Here is a 13,276-nt window from a genome sequence, read left to right on the forward strand (position 1 = left end):
ATGATTTTGAGAGGTCCTAAGACATGTGATTTCTATTTTTTTTGGTCATAGTCCTGGTTGGCAATGTTGGTAACTGGCGCAGGTCTATGTTCTTTTACAAAAGGTTTTGTGTTAGAGTGCAGGATCAAGCTCCATACAATGATCGAGAATGTTACACTTTTGACTAATTTAAATATTAATAAATATGTTCACAGGTAGGAGTTGATGTGGGGGAGTATGCAGTTTATATATGGCCATGGTCATTATGACTTAAAAGATCAGAGTAGAACAGCTTGCAGTAGCCAGTTACAGGGAAATTGTTAATTCTTCTCTGCTTGCCATATTGGATTACATGAAGTGTTTTGTAGTGTAGACTCTGTTTAGGCCTCCTTACCCAGAATAATATTTTACTGAAATTAAATATTCTGTAGTTGATGTATATCTAACAATAAATAATCACCAACAGCCTGAAGTATTTGCTGAGGTATAGCTGTGAAATGTCAACAAGATGTTTTAAGCACACTTGCCAGAAATTATGCGTGGAAAGTGTCTTAAATCCTTACTTTGAAGACAGGATCTGATTAAAAAAAAACCACTAAACAAGCACAAGCAAAAAGCCCTCCCTACCTCTCATGTCTTTTACTTTTGTTTTCTCTGTGCTTTTTACATGTTCTCACATATGCTTCATAAATATTATGTTGAGGCTGTGCTTCCACTGTATCAGAGCTGGACACCTGAAGTGCTTCCTACTGGTCCCTGTTTCATAAACTCATTGAATGTATGGCTGGAATCCACCACATTTTTGCTGAAGTGCCAAAAACTGTCCAGTCACAGCAGGACCGAGTTTAGCACTGGCTAATTTCCTGGCTTCCTGGCCACTCATTAATTTACTGTGGGCATGAACTCTGTGCTAAAGCCCAGACTGATGTACTTCTGCAGCCCTCCTTGATCATGCACAGTAAACCAGTGCTGTGGTAGCCTGCACTCCAATGATACCATTGTAAGGACATAAACATAGGAGTAGTTATGCAGCTTCAAACTAATTGTTCACCTTGCCTACTTACTGTCTGCAGCAATGGCCAGAAGTGGATGCCTAAAGAGTTTCTGAACAGGGAAGGTACATGGGAATACTTTGTCCAAACTCTCTTGCTAGCTTTTTCTTGCAGCTTGGAGACTGTCAAGATGAGATGGCTTCTGCCATTTAATTACCTTTGAGAGTTTCTGTTTCATTAACTTGTGCAGCCTCCTCTTAAACTTGCATAAACTTTGGTATCTGCAGCATCCTTTGTCAGGGATTTATCTGTACCACAGTTGAACTAGATGAACTAGTGACATGTCCCTGTTGTTGTTGTGTTTGTTTACAATGTAACTCTCCTTAGCTTCATTTGTCAGCCCTCAATTCTTGTACTTTGTGAACCCTTTCCACTGCTATCATACATTTTTTGAGTGTGTGCATGTGGGTAAAATATGACATGGATATTTGAGATGTGGTTGCACTGTAGAATATTGATGTTTTTCTCCTGTAATCTGTTCCTGTCTAATAACACCTAACATTTGGTTTGTTGGATTTTGCTGAGTAGGGAAATCAAAACATGCAGTTAGGACTCTTGCATTGCAGACTGCAGTGTCTGGGGAGCAATGCCATCCTTGGTCCATGCAAATTTGCTGAAGTAGTCAGGCCACTCTTGCACTGAATATCTGATTGCAGAGTCACTTCAACTGGACCCTTTCTGGTACTCTACTCTTTTATTTACCACTAGCTCTGGCATCCCTGTGCCAACCTGCTGTCCACAGTGTAGACATAGTCTAATCATATCCTAGTCACAGTACTGAGCAGGAACTGAATAGGGACTAATGTGCCTCTTTACTTCTGTTTGGTTGGGATTTCTTTTTTGTTGTTGTTGTTGTTGTTGTTCTGTTTTGGTTTGGTTTTGGGGTTTTTTTTTGGGTTTTTTTTTTTGGGTTTTTTTGCGTGTGTCATTGGCAGGAGACTACATTTCTGATTTGACATGGGGCACTCAGCAACTTCTAATGAAGGTACTGTGGTAAAATAGGTTCTACCTACAAGTGCTGCTTGTGGAAGCCACCACACTCTGGACTGTCAGGGACATTTTGGGCCCTCATGACTTACATTTCTTTAAATGGAAGAAACCGTGTATGAAGGCAGATCATACATTTTTGGGCTCCTCAACTATGATGTATTTTCATATTAATTGTAGTTATCAACTGTGTTCAAGTGCATTCTATACATTCAGAAGCTTGTGCTGGGTTTTTTCTTCCTGTTCAAGTACATCCTATTGGCCAATGACAGCACTGGAAAGCAATGAAATTAGATGGAAAATAAATGCAACTTAATTTGTCTAGGCATTATTTAGTCTCTTGATACATGGTAGCCAGACTCTTTTAACTTTTCTGTTCAGGAGGGAAATTATGGTTAATGTTTTAAATGACAATACAAAAAATTGAAAGACATAATTGCTGAGTGAAAGCATCTGAAGTTCTGTCTGGTTGTAGCTGGAATGATGTAATGGGAGAAAGGAGAGTTTGTGGCTAAGCACAGCTCAAATAAGCTTGAGCAAACTGATTTATTTTTTTTTCTCTTGTCTGAAAGTGAGTGAGACTGTTATTCTGGTTGTAAATCATGGGAGAAAGCCAAGAAACCTATTGCTGCTGTCAAAACCAATTGTGTGTGTTATTGTGGCCACTGTATTGGCAAAATAAATATATTTACACATATAATGTAGAATATGATTGGGAGTATCAGCATCAGGAGAATTATGTCCAGAACTACTCTCCACAACTTTTTATTCAGTACTTTTGTGTTCCTGTTTGTGACAGGTTCTCATTAGTCTGGCTCCAGTCTGTTTTTCTGCATGCCTACCATTTTGAATCTGACTGTAATCAATGTGAAAAGTATCCAGTAATCAATAACCAAGTATCAGTTCTGTGCTTCTGATCAAAATTACTGTGATCAAAATGTCCACAGGCCAGTTTCTTTTTTTTTTTTTTTTGTATTTTCATGGTTTAATCCTGACTGTGCCCCTCAAAGCTGTTGAGGTGTCTGAGCACAGAATTCCACCTGCAAACATGAAGCTGCCCTGCCGTGGCTCCATAACACACTTGACTGTGTGTGCTTCCCAAAGCTTGGCTGGGTGTATGGGCTTGAGCCAAAAATGTTGTATATTGGGTGAAGAGCAAGGAGTAACTGACTTATCTTTCATATTGCAACACTGAATATCTTAAATATCATCTGAATTAGTATTCTAATACTGAGCATTATGAAACCTGAAGGTATGTGTTTCTACAATATCAGAAGTACAAAAGTCAGCTTGAGTGCACATCAACTCGAATGTGTAGTGAGTGGCACAACGTGAGGTAAGCACTTAAATATGCGGATTTCCAACAATGAGCTGGGTTTGATATGCTGTTTTCCAGGTGCAGTTCAGGTTGGCAGGATGTGTCCTTAGGTGGCTGTGAGACTGTGGTCAAGATTTATCTTCCATTTTGTTCCCTTTGGGCTTGGGAAAGGGCACGGGACATCAGCTAAGGGGCCACAGACACTTGAAGCCTGATTAGGGAAGGTTTCTTCCTAGTACTAGCAGTGTGAAATGACTATTTAAACATTCATAGGACAGCTTCATAGGAGATGTTGGAGCATTCACCTGAAAGATGTAGATTCAAATCTATTCAGGCAGTACAGGTCATTCCACAGATGGGTTCAAAATTCTGACTAATGTGCAACCCTATGAGAAAGATGGAAAAGTAACAATATCACTGTCAATATGGCCAGATTTTCCCAAAAACTTGCTGAAAAATAAATTCTCAAGAGTTTGTCCCTCTCTCTCTATATATGATATCTCTAAGACTAATTTCTATTTTAATTGCATATTGAATTTAATTTGCGACACTGAAATACTTTAGGTAAATGTATAAAAATTAAATTTTAAAAGAAAATCTTAAAATTTTCACCAGCCCCCTCTCCTTCTGCTGTGTATTTAATTGAACTGTGTCAAAGGAGGTCTCTTTTTGAAAGGTGAATAACTATCAGGGAGTAAAATAAATATTAGCTTCCCTTTCTGCTTTGAGTGCTGGAAGGAATTGTCTTCCAAACTGCAGCATATAAACATGGTAGAGATGACTGTTCCATGAGGATTCAATATAATGCAGAATATATGCAAACAGGTCTTATTGCATAATGTGCTCTGGTGGACGGGCTGGTTGTGCAGTTGTGGACTTTATGCCTTGCTAAATGATGGAAGAGGCCAAGAGTGCTCAGACTGCTGTGGTATTCACACAAGGTGCTTTTCCAAATTGGCTGCTACACTAGACTGGCAGACAGAGAATAAGATTTTTTTTTTTTTTTTAAATATAATGAGAACATCTATAATTGAGGCTTTTTGCCTGTCTGCATGCAACCACTATATCATAGTATCCTCTATGTAGGTCATTAAAAAAAGAAGTTGTATATACAAATATTGTTTAATAAATCCTTTGTTGACTCAAAGACATGGTGCCAAAACAGTTGCTGCAGATGTATTGGTTGACTGAAGGGGTAGTTCATTTACAGTATTATGTCCCTCTACTTCTCTGTGTGGCCCTGGAAACAAACCCACTCCATTTCGAAGGGTGCCCTTGGTTAATTCTTCAGTTATTTTGTTTCTTCATATTCACTCAGATCTGTTATGAGAGAGAAGGATTGAAAGCAATGTAGACGTTTAAGAGATGAAACATAACATGGAATTTACTGATTAGGCCCCTGTAATTACAGTTTATGCAGGAAGAAGCACTCCCGGGAGATTCCTGCAGATAAACTGCAGGAATGATGGTGCCTTTCTGCTGCACTGCTGAAATGTGGCTTTTTCCAGATGCTTCTGGGTTTTAGATAAAGAGTCTGGAGGCTGCTTGTACTGCCTGCACTGGCTGCTGCAGTGCAGCTTCAAGGGGCACCCATCATCTAGGCTGTCCATTAGCAATTATTTCCATTGCTACACTTCCCAAAGCTTCCTGCCTTAGGCAGGGGCCCTGTTCACATGGTAGGTAACAGGCATCAATTTGAGATTTACCAAGGGACTACTTGGTCCCATGACTTCAGATGTGGTTAGTCTTGGTTTTTACCACTTTGACATAAGAATGACTCAGATCAATTTAAAACAAGTGAATCAATGCACATGTGCAGACCAGCTAATGTACAACCTCAGTGAGAAATTACTGCCTTGGATTGTCCATTTCTTTCTGTGAATATGCATGACTGGTAAAGCTCTCTATTAAAAAAAAGGAAATTATTATTTTGACTCATTGCTGCAGCACTGTCCATTGCCTAGTGGAATAAGGATATGGGATTTTAAATAGTAAGATTTAAAAAGAAAGATAGCAGTCTTTTTACTTGCTTTCTAGTCTTGGGGACTATGGTATGCTGGGGTCTGGTGACCAGGAATTTTCTAGCCCTGAGGGTCTGACTTAATTTAAAAGCAAAAGAAATAATAAAAATAAATCTTCATTTCCATGCAGTCATACTGCTGGAAAAATTCAAGCAGTTAAAAATAAACTGAAAAAGAAATACACTGTGAGACTTGGGGATAGAATTGAGAAGATTATCTGTACTGAATATTTGTTTCAGTATGAAAAGTCTGTGTCTACTTTCTGTAAAATGTGGGAATTTCACAGACTGAGATACAGTTGAAAGGAAACTGAGTGTATCATCTCAGTAGTCTGTGTCTTCCCAAGCGTATGTCTGTGAGCTGGGATGACACTTGCCCTGTGCAGAAGGCCAGCAGACAGCAGATGTACCTCTCACAGCTCTTTTGAAGCTGCAGAGCTGCACGTCAGTGGAATTCAAGAGGTGCCTCGTTCTCTGAGTATCCTTTGAGTGACTGCATCTCACTTCTGTCACCTCACAGATTGCCTGCTGATCCTGTGGGGAAAGGGGAGGCTTTCCTGGTGGGGGAACTGGGTTCTAAATAATGTCCCCGTTAAAAAAAAAAGAAAGGCAACTTGCAATAAAATGTTCTATAAACTGACAATGGGAAGAAGGCACTTTCATTCAGAGATAAGGAGGCATTTGGAGCTTTCCTCAGACAGCAGCTGTGTGGAGTTGCTCAGCCCTTGGACTGTGCATTAATAAAGAGAAAGCTGAAAAAACCCACCCTGGTTAAGTTCATCACACTAAAGTGTGTTGTATCAATCTCACCTGGAGAGAGTGTCTTTACTAATTTTTTTGTCTTTATTACTAACACTGAAATCTGTGTAAAATGGGAGGGTGAAGTGAAATTCTGCTTCTTTGTGTTAATATTTCTATTGGCACATCAGCTGTGAAACCAGTGGGGACTTACACTGTAACAGACCTGCCTACCACTGAGCAGGGACTTCTCACAGGAAGGAAGAGAGGAGAAAAATGGACAATCCAAAGTTATCATACCTTCACAAAGGGTGTTAGAAAATGTCTTGTTTAATTTTTTTTTAAGATTTCCTTAATTAAATTGCCTGTGAGGTAGTCTGTTGTTGTGATACATTTTGTTACTTACTGTGCTAAGGATGCTAAGGATCCAAAAGTGGGAAATATAAGATTATTCTAGAATCTTTTTTGTTTGTGCCTAAGCTGTAATTTTGATCTTTTTCTGACAAAGTTGTGATATTTGAAATGTATAATTTTGTTTGGGTGTATTATTAGATTCCTGTTAATCTTTTCCTGAATAATAATTCTCTCCAAGGATCCTTTTTCCCATCAGTTTTTGAGACTTCTCCTTAATTTGACAGAGACAGGAAACTCTAGTGCTACACTGTGCATGTTGTGGCTGGTTGCTAAATATTCCCTTCCACCCCTTACCTAAAGAACATTTTTCATATTCTGCCATCACAAAATCAGTCACACTTTGCTGTTGCTCTGCAAGAAAAATTTAATTTGTCAACTGATCTTCCACTGAACCAAAGGGAAAACAACTGGGCTTATTTTATTTGGAATGACCTGGCATATTTGGGCCAGTGGGCTTTAGCTTTTCACCTTTCAGTGCTATTTGGCTTGCAGTAGCTGGAAGCCTTGTCCAAAATCAGTGCTTGTGCAGCAGTAATTAGGTCGTCCAACTGTTCTGTAGTTGTGATTTATTTTTTTTTTCCCCTGCTTCCAGGAAATTGAGAATTCACTGTTGTCAAGTCTTGAATTTGCAAGTTTTTGGGCTTTAACTGAAGTGGTTAAGAGTATATTTAATTATTGGTAAGAGCAATGCAGTGTTTTGCTCAAATTTTTTGGCTAATGAAGACAGTCAGTTTACTTCGCCATGTGCTTGTGTTAGGGCTTGAAGCTGAAGTAGGATTTTGTAACTTTGAGTGTTAGTTCCTTTCTTCATAATGTTCCCAGTAGTTTTTTTGATGAGGAAGGAAAGTATTGGCATATAGAACTTTTGTGTTGCTGCTAATGCCGGTCTCTGCCCAGCTGTTATTTGTGGAAAGTAAGAATAAAACTCCTCCTTAACATGACTAGCATGTAAGAATGAGTTTTCAGTTGTCTGGAAAGAAGAATGAATTTATTAGGCTGTAAAGGAAGTTTCCAGTGATGTTCATAAAGATGGGCAGATTATATTTAACATCTTTATACGTCCATTTAATTAAGCTAGATATGTGAGGAAGCAAGTGTCCCTCCTGACATCCATCTGTTCTCACCCTCTCACCTGTTTGGATTCTCTGCATGTGCTAATGGGAATGGAATCAATGAAAGTTTCATTGATTTGTGCCTTAGGTTGAAAATGGTAGATTTGTGGCAACAGTTGGTGAGGGAACTCTGCTTGCAACACTGTGCTGCGCTGGAAATGAAGGGTTTTCTTTGTGATGACTCCACTCTTCCAGAATCAGAAAATTAAAAGGAAATTTTCTGTTGTTTTCCTTTGTGCAGTTTTGTTCCAGGTATTTCTCTCCTGATATTTTTCTCTGATACCAGGCTGGTGTGGCTGTACCCTGGTTCTATTCTTTGCTTCTAAGCACAATAATTTACCATAAAAAAATGCAGTTTTTAAACATCTCTTTAATGGCTTAAACACCATTCTGTTTAACATTGTTGCTGAAATGTAACATCAGTCTGCAGCCTTTCCAGTGCACACACAGCAGAAGAGCAATCTATTTGCTTTTGTAATGGTTCCTGCCCCTCTTATTTGTTACCAGAAAGAAATCAACAGTCAGCATTGGACCATGTGATGCTCACTGTGTATCACAGGCCATGTATCTTTTCTCTGAAACTATCAGTCCAAAGTATTTGTTCTTCAGTGCTCATTACATGTTCTTCATAGTTTACTCTTGGCTTTTTGATTAAATCACTTCAGTGAATTCTACTGCTGTGGTTGAGACTTTTGCTTTACTGCTCAGTTTGGTAAAAGTTCAAGAGGGGTGACGTAACTTACAGTGAGATGAAGTGGGACAATTAAATATGGTATTTCAGACTTCTTAAAATCATTCCTAGTGTGATTTACAATCAAAATCCCATGTCCCTCTTTTTTTTTTTTTTTTTTTTTTTTTTTTGTTGCTCCGAGAAAGTAATTTAAACAAGAGGATCTTATTTACAGATTGAAATTAAATTTTGGTAAACTTTTAACTTACTTTTGAGGGAATTTAAAACATGAATAAGGAAAGTCTGTGGAATACACACTTATAACTGAAGGGCAAGTTAAAGAATCTTCTATGCAAATTAAATTTAAGTAGAGGGACTCTTCAAAAATATAATGAAAATTTTAAGTGCATTGAAACAGTTTTATGGAAGAAAACTAACTAAAAAGTATTTTGCATTTCAAAAGCCAATGAGATGAAAATTCTCTTTATAACAGCCAAGAGAGCTCCAAGATAGGACTTAGATACCATGCAAGTCATACTATTAAAATTAAAACATTGATGATCACACATTGATCAAGTCATTTTAATACACCTGCAATAAAAATCTGAGTATTACTGGACTACAGGTAGGAGGGAGTGTGAAATTACCTCTGAAATATACAGTCCAGTGAACCCAAATTCTTGGTGTTCCTGTGGATGAAAAACTATTAGACATAAACACTGCAGTAACACTGCCTAGCGACTAAAATTCGATGTTATTCCTGGAAGGGGAGGTATTGGATTAGATCTGAATGCCAACAAACCAGCTATTTTGGCACTCAGATTTAATGCCTGGAAGTAGAGTTTTGGAACTTTCACTGGAATCTTTTCTCATACCCATGTTTTCTTCCCCATTCTGGTGGCAGTGCTGCAGCAACTGAAAGCTATCTCCTATGCAATTCCCAATAGTATTCCCTCTGGGGAATGAGGGGTGAATCCCAGTTCAATCATTTTGCTTGATTCTGGTGAAATGGGTGGGATTTGGCTGGGGTTGGGTGGGATTTGTCTCTAACTATAAGTGTCTCTGCTAACAGCTATGTTAGTTTTTAGTTATGTGTGGTGTCTGCAGTTCCTCAGTCAGACCCTTCATTGATTTCTGTTGGTTACCCAAGAAATTAAACTCTATTTGAGTGGGAAGATGTCATCTTAGGTTTTGCATGTCCTTCTTGCAAGTCCTCTCTTTGGGTTTAGCTACAGTGCTGCTGACAGATGAGTGCAAGTAAATGTCTTTATGTGCAGTGTGCTCCCCAGCTCCTTTGTTTTGTGTGTTGGGAACAGGCAGCAGCAGCTCTGGGACCGTGTGTCATGATAGACTCACTTATGTGCCTTTGGCATGAGCAGCTCCCCATGTGCCTGCCCAGCATGGACAATCCAGGTCTGGCTCTGGGGGCAAGGGAGCTGAAACTGTTGTGACTGCATGTGATACTTTTTCCCCATTCCATGGTGGACAGTTTCTATCTGTGCTTCATTAGAATTCTGGAAGATGTCCTGACTGCCCTTTCTACTTGGGTTACAAGTTTGCCCTTTCCTACCAAAAAGTTAATGCAGACTATTTTTGTTTGGAATGTAATAGTTTGCCAGGTAGGCCTTTTGATCTTCTTTGAAAGGCTACTGTCTAGGATACTAGCAGACATATATTGTATGACCAGATCTTCGTACCTCGTGGGTTAATTTAAGGGCCTCAGTATGTTAGGGTTTTTCTGTAAGGAATGGATGAAAATGCTTCAATTGCCTTCGAGTTACTCAGTCTGTCAGTAGAGCAGGATTTCCCTTCACTGTTCATTGTGACTAGATTGCTGCCTTGGGAGCCTTAATTCAGTGCACAGCATCTCTCTAGAGACCTTCAGAGGCGGTGAAGTGCAGAGTTGTGGTGAACGTGGGTCACCTACCAGAGCGGACAATGAACTGGAAAACCCACCAAAGCATTGAGAGGGAGTGTGGTGTTCCTGCTAGGAAACCTGTTAGGACTCAGGGAAAAAAGGATTTTTCTGCTGGGAAATGCAGCATTCTGTCAGGTATTTGAGAGATAAGGATATTTCTAGTGGATGAGCAACTAGGATTTAGAAGATATCCCATAGGGAAAGGTGTTTTATCTTGAGTCTTACAGCAACAAAATATAAGCTATTTGCTAGCAACAATAACTAAGGAAAGGAATAATATTTAGGCTTATCCTAATTTTTTCAAAAGCAGGTTTAGTGCCTCCTGGTGACCTCTTGTTCAAGAGACTGGATCTGGCTGCACTGCTCCCCCTCTATCTGACGCTGGCCATGGAAGGGAGATGTTTATACATGGGGTTTTTAAAAATCTGGCACTGAATGGCTTTGAAATGTTGCCAATAATGACATTCCTAAATAATATCCTTGCTGCTTCAGAGAGAATAAGTACTGCAGTGCCAGCAGACACCTTTTCATTTCTCTGTGACTGGCAGAAGCTGTTTAAATAGGTAGAATGTAGTCAGAAATGGCAGCGTGCTGCATCTGAAATGCTTTTTGACCTGAATAGCATTCTGTTGGTAAACAACAAAGCATCATCTGTATATGGAGTTGCCTGTGGCATTTCAAGTAGCCATAATCTTGCTTCTGTTGGTATCTGTTGTGCATCCCCCAGGTCCTAGGAGTGCACTTCTCTTTGGGGGTGGTGGTGCAGTAGCAGTGGCATAATAATTTTTTTTCTTTTTAGTGAGTAGCTCTCCAGGCACAGTGGAGCAGGTGCAAATGAGATTTTTGTACCTAATACAGAGGGAGAGTGTCTTGTGTGAGGAAGTTTCTTGTATGCTCCCCTGCTCAGTCTCACTATCACAGTTGGTATGGTCCTAAAAACTCTTATCCATAGAAAAATCCTCCCTATGGTATTCCACTAATGTTGTTTTGAAGTTGTGCCCACCAGGTTTTATAGAATTACAGCTCTAGTTTCATATGGGATGATTTTTTTTTTTTGGGCTTAATAATGTGTTCAGTAGAAAAATCAGAGTTGTTTCACGTGAAATTATCCTTAGACTGTTCTAATCCAGGAAGTGGTGTCAGTTGAAGGAAGAGCATGTCAGGACTGGAGTGCTGATTAGAGAGCCAGCCTGGATGGTGTGAGGTGCTGCTAATGTGTCCTTCCATCCTTATGATTTGTAGACTCCTGGATGCAGTACAGGAATATGATATAGGATACCTGGGCTCAGATTGCTTCTGTGTTTGCTCGAGCATGGGAACGTGAACTTGGATTTCCTGTGACAACTGTGATCCTTCCAACCAGTGGCAAATAGTTTGGTGATTTTAGTTCTTCAGCCTTTATTAAAAATCCCGAACTGCTGTAACTTCCATTCCTCCCTCCTCCCAATGCAACAAAGAACCCCAAATCCCAAATCAAACAAATTTATATGTAGGGAAAGGGGCAGGGGCCTCTTGAGCTGAAAGAAATGTTTTCATCTTGCATGCCGTTTATGATAAATTAAGTTTTGGGATTGATGTGAAATACTTCTGATTCTTCATCCGGTGAGCCATGACATCAATTATTCACACAGGGGTTTTTATTTTTGCTGTGTTAGAAAGGCAGGCATTTTATGGGAGGTTTTATGTTAACTTTTGGCTTCTGAGAACTGTGGACAAGAATGGAGTCTACCTAATCTCTCTTCCTAGAGACTAGGAGTAATTTATTAAAGGTAAAAAAACATAGAGATAAGTGCTTCTCTTTCACAATCTGTGTCTCTGCTGTACCTGCCTGCCTGTCAGGAGGTGAGGTTTGGAGGTGGAAGAGGCTCTTTGTTTGTGCTCAAGAGAGCAGAGAACAGCCCTGTACAGAGCTGGCACTTTAGTAGATGTAAATGGCTCCTAGGAATGGTATCTGTGCATCCATCAAATTCCCAGGGTAAGAGTAGGAAAGTAGGAGGAGACACTTGAAACTTGGCAGTTGCAGCAGTCAGAAGGCAGCTGAGCTTTATTCCTTGAAGTGTATTTAAATTGTTGCCAGGAAGCCCTTCCACTGCCCTGGTAGCCTTGAATACCTGGAGAAAATTTGCTAATGGTTTAATGTGACTCCAAACTCCCTTTTCTGTCCTTAGAAAGCTGATGTGCTGTTTCAAAGCTACTAAAAAAATAATAAAAAAAGAATTAATATTTTCTTTAATGTGTATGATGGATTAGTTATGTCTGTTTCAGGTTTTTCTCCAGATCTGAATATAAGTTTTCCAGAACTCAGTTTGTTCAGGTGGAAAGTCCTGTTGCTCATGCAGTTTTCCTTGCTGAATCCTATGATGTGACCTATGTCCTGTTACACGTACAGAGCAGGCAGGACCTCTGCCTCATGTTTTATAAACCTTCTTGTTCAGCTCTTAAGGCTGGTTAGGAGAGTGCTTGTTAAAATGATCTGATTCCCGAGCTTCCTTACCTCAGTCCGTTTCCAGCAGCTCTTGCAGCAAGCAGGAAACTTTAGCTGTGTATAGCCTTCCTGTCCAGGGGCCACCAAGGGGGATTGCCAAAGACATTTTCTCTGCTTTCCATGTGAATGTGGGGTCTCTTGCTGAATTCCACAGCAGTCTCGTGTGTTATTCTCCATGAAATTGCTGAAATACAGGTCTGACAAAACAGATTTCCATCTGTGAATCTGTGCTGAGAAGCTGGATGACGTACTGGATACTGTAACATAGGAAACACTCACATAAATAGGCTTACTGATACGTTAAGAACATAGCAAACCCTGCCTTTTTTTGACTTTTGACACTAAGGTTTGCTATTCTAGATGCAGTTTTTATCTGATTCACAGAAGTTTGCTGGAAGACATTAAGCTGAATGTTCATGATAGCTTTCTCAGTGATCAACCTTGCTGAATTCTCAATGATACATATGATGGATTTTTATGCAATTCCTATCAGTAATTTCCCAGTTAACATGTATTTTTTTGTGTTTATCTGCACATATTTGGAAACTTATGTATAATTTATAATTGTTATACTAAGCGAAAT

At 39.5% G+C, this 13,276-nt stretch overlaps 1 protein-coding gene across 4 annotated transcripts in view; it reads left to right on the forward strand.

Annotated features, from left to right (window-relative positions):
• Window positions 1-13,276, forward strand: part of IRS1 (insulin receptor substrate 1) — a 281,844-nt gene that overhangs the window by 150,748 nt on the left and 117,820 nt on the right. Inside the window, exon 1 of one of the 4 annotated variants that reach the window (XR_007903537.1) lies at window positions 3,173-3,354. The exons of the other annotated variants lie outside the window; for them this stretch is intronic. The gene's annotated coding sequence lies outside the window, so the exon portion shown is untranslated. Of the gene's footprint in view, window positions 1-3,172; window positions 3,355-13,276 lie in introns of those variants that run through there. 4 annotated transcript variants of the gene reach the window in all.

This window comes from Manacus candei, unplaced genomic scaffold, assembly GCF_025592945.1.
Source record: "Manacus candei isolate 608988 ecotype Guabito, Panama unplaced genomic scaffold, ASM2559294v1 h1tg000015l, whole genome shotgun sequence".
NCBI lineage: Eukaryota > Metazoa > Chordata > Aves > Passeriformes > Pipridae > Manacus > Manacus candei.